Source organism: Manihot esculenta, chromosome 4 (assembly GCF_001659605.2).
Source record: "Manihot esculenta cultivar AM560-2 chromosome 4, M.esculenta_v8, whole genome shotgun sequence".
Lineage (NCBI taxonomy): Eukaryota > Viridiplantae > Streptophyta > Magnoliopsida > Malpighiales > Euphorbiaceae > Manihot > Manihot esculenta.
Genome location: NC_035164.2, coordinates 21,280,133 through 21,284,162, shown reverse-complemented (window position 1 = coordinate 21,284,162; position 4,030 = coordinate 21,280,133).

Sequence of the window (4,030 nt, the reverse complement as noted above, 5' to 3'; positions counted from 1 at the left end):
TTACCTATTTATTTATCACAATCAAGACCAATAGAACCAATTGAAAACACAAGAGAAGGCAAGTAATCAAGAGAAATAGAAACAAGTGCAAGAAAAGTAAAAAGGGGGGTTTTGAGATGTTTTGATTAACAACTATTGAAAGCAATTAAAACAGCAAGTAATCTAAAATAAGAGAGAAATCAATATGAGAAAAGTCTAGTTGAAGATATGGATCCACTTTGGTTGTTTGGGTTGATCATTGAAATATGGTTATCTTGATTGATTCAATAGGTTGGTTATGGGGGTGGAAGATGCTTCTCACCACCATGTCTTTCCTTATGAACAAACTGATTAGGGAACTGTAACGACCTGAAAATCAGACCGTTACCGGCGCTAGGATCCAGGTCGGCTTAAGGCCGCCGGGACCCGTAGCAAGTCAGACATACAACCTGTGAACCTGTTTAATCCCATACATGATCAACAACATACATAAAATTTTGAACTTTTCTTTTACCAAGCTCAACCTGTGCATGCCCATAAACATATACATAAACATAAACCCCACACTGGAGCTCTCATCAAATGCTTTAATGGGGCATCTCATCATACACAAGCTTGGTGGAAGATAACATTATAAAACATAGATCATGTTTACAAAAGGGAATTCTATACAAACTCGGTCAAGCACATCTTCTAAACCTCAAATTTAAAAATCAACATTTACATGACATAACAATATATCATTTTACAATTTATCATGTCCACATTCTACCTATTACACACACATGACTTCATTCACCTCGACTTCTCTGCCTAGCCCGTACCTGCAAACCTGGGGGATTAGGGAGAGGGGTGAGCTACTAGAGCCCAGTGAGCAGAATAATAAAAACATTATATTAACATTTCATGCTTTCATGGAATGCATCACATCACAACCATATCACATCAAGGATGAACTTGTCACCAATAGTCCTCTACATATACATTAGTGCCAGAACGTAGAATGGGTCCTGGTCTTTCTCTTACATAGTGCCAGCGAACGTAGAATGGGTCCCACTGGTCTTTCATTCCATACCGTACATATCATATCATTACGTCATCGGTCGAGGACTATGGATCATTCAACATTCATCCACAACAACAACATAAGAATGCAATGCAACATATTCGTGAATACTAATGCAAGCACCCTAATATATCACATGGTATCCATGATGTGTGAATCATGCTGAAATATTCATTATTTACTTTTAAAACATAAAAAGGTTATTCCACTCACCTCTGGCTAGCTCTGACCAGACACTGGAGCAGCTGACTCACTGTTGGGGTCCTCGGTTCCTCGGGTCCGAACCTACACAGGTGGACTCAAACGAGGGACCAAACATACATGAACATAACTCTAAACTACTCCCCAAAAACCCCCTAGAACACCATGAAACAATCATAGAAAAACATGCAAAGGAGGGCTGGACAGGGCACTTTCGGCGGCAGGTTCGGCGGCCGAAAGTCCCTCCAGAGCCGAAAGTCAGGCAGGTTCGGCGGTACCTAATGTAATACCCGGCTAGAGTCCGGCGTCGGAATTCTACTTTCCGATGGAGTTTCGGATGTCGGAAGGTTCTAGAAGGGTGAGAGTGATGTTTTTCTACCATGTTTTGGTCTGTTTTATAGTGTTAACGTATAAGGAAATGAGTTTTTGAGTGAAATGAACCAAGGCAGAAAGGCCAGGTTCGGCCGCCGAAGTTGAGGTTCGGCCGCCGAACATGCATGGCTTTCGGTTTCACGTGTGGCCGCCGAAGGTGGTCTGGCCAGCCACCTATAAATGGCCCTCAGTCGGTTGAAAGGATAAACATCACCGTTTCTTTCACGTTCTGAGGCGAGACCCTGTCCTTTGTGAGTATTCTTTCATGTTTTCATTCACTCTTGCAAAGATTTGATTAGTTTTGATGGTATTTTGAAGGTTTTAAGCTAAAAACTCAAAGTTGTAAAGTTTGGAGAGTTTGAAGGAGAGTTGCTCCAAAACTCCACGTTAGGATCGTTCATCTTCTTGGTTTCAAGAGGTAAGTGAAGATCCTGAGCTTATTTTTATGTTTTCTGAAGGTTTTATGTGGTTTTGGGGGGGAGTTGCATGAATAGGGTTCTTTGTGAGGTTTTGATGATTTTGTGCATAGAGCTTGTTTCTGTGTTGTTTGTGTTGTGTGTTTGGGGTGTTAAGGTAGTTTTTGACCCCTTTGAGCATATACTTAGGTATATGCAAGTTGAGGAATTGAGGTGGTTGAGATTGAGAGGGTTTTGGTGTTTTTGGCGAGAGGCAGAGGAAGTTTCTACCTTGCGGATGAACTCAGGTTCGGCCGCCGAAGGTACATTCGGCCGCCGAACCCATGAGGAGGTGGCTTCGGCTGCCCAAGCTTGCCCCCGAGCTTTTGGACTTTCGGCTCTGGAGGGGAGTTCGACCGCCGAAGGTGCCGCCGAAGGTCAGAGACTTTCGTCTCTGGAGTGCCTTTTGGCCTCCGAAACTTGCCCCCGAAAGGGTTCAGCTGCCGAAAGTAGAGATTCGACCGCCGAAGGTGCTTGAGTTTCGTCTCTGGAGAGGACTTTCGGCCGCCGAACCTGCCGCCGAAAGTGCCCTGTCCAGCTTTGCTTTGCATGCTTTGCATGGATGTTAGAGTAAGTTTAAGGGGATTCTTGGGGAGTTTTATAGAGTTGTTCATAAGCTAGTTTGGTCCCTCATTTGAGTCCATATGTATAGGTACAAACCAGAGGAACCAGAGAGAGCAGCAGTGAGTACTGCTCCAGAGTTTTCAGAGCCTGCAGAGTCAGTCCAGTTAGCCAGAGGTGAGTGGAACTAAACTTAATACTTTTAAGTGAGACATAAACTGCTTTCAGCATAGTTCATGCATCATGCGTATACAGCAGGTTGTTTGCATTAGCATTCACGAATATGTTGCATTGCATAGTTCATTGTTGTTGTGGGTAAATGCTGAATGATCCAATAGTCTCTGAGAGAAGTTCAGGAGCCTTTGACTACGCCCTGGCAGGTATAGAGAAGTCCAGGAGCCTTTGACTACGCCCTGGCAGGTATATAGTAAATTCCAGGAGCCTTTGACTACGCCCTGGCAATGGTAAGTACAGAGGTGTTATATACACATATACATATATGACAGGAAGACCAGGTGCTCGATTCTACGCCCTGGCACGGCAGAGTTATCGGGACTATGTGGTGACAGGTTTACCTTTGATGTGGATTGTTTGTGATATGATGCATTCCATGAGATCATATTTTAATGAGCTGTTTTACTGTTCTACTCACTGGGCTATAGAGCTCATCCCACTCCCTTAACCCCAGTTTTGCAGGTTCAGTGTACAGTATACAGAGGAGATCCACAGAGTACAGAAAGAGTAAAGAGATTTGTAATAGCGTAGAGTGGACATGTAATATTAAAGAGATGTAATAGTGTGTATAAAGGTAGAAATGTGCTTGACTTAGTGATGTTGTTCATAACATGATCTGTATATGTATATCTGTTTTACTGTATGTGAAAAACCAGGCTTAACAGGTATGAGTTAACCCATCTAGAGCAAGCTCTAGTCAGGGGTACAGAGTACAGAGTACAGAGTACAGAGTACAGAGATAGTGCATGCACAGGTTAAGCCTTGGTTCAGAAAAGAGTTTTTATTTTCACAGAAAATGTATGATCATGTATGAGTTTACAGGTACACAGAGAGTATAGCAGGCTTATTACGGGTTCTGGCGGCCTTAAGCCGACCTGAATCGTAGCGCCGGTGACGGTCCATTTTGGGGTCGTTACAGATTGGTATCAGAGCCCTAGGTTCACATGATCGGACCTATAGAGACAGTGTCGGGCTCATAGAGGTTAGAAGTGGTCAAGCACAATAGGAAATCATGTCCACTAGGATAGGGTCTTGAGTCCTATCTGTTTACTGCTATGATATGCCATGAGTTGTGCATGTGCCTTATTGATATGTGATGTTTATGTGCTAAAGTGCGATGTTATGTGTTGTTTTTCAGAAAGTAAAGATGAGAGGAACCCGT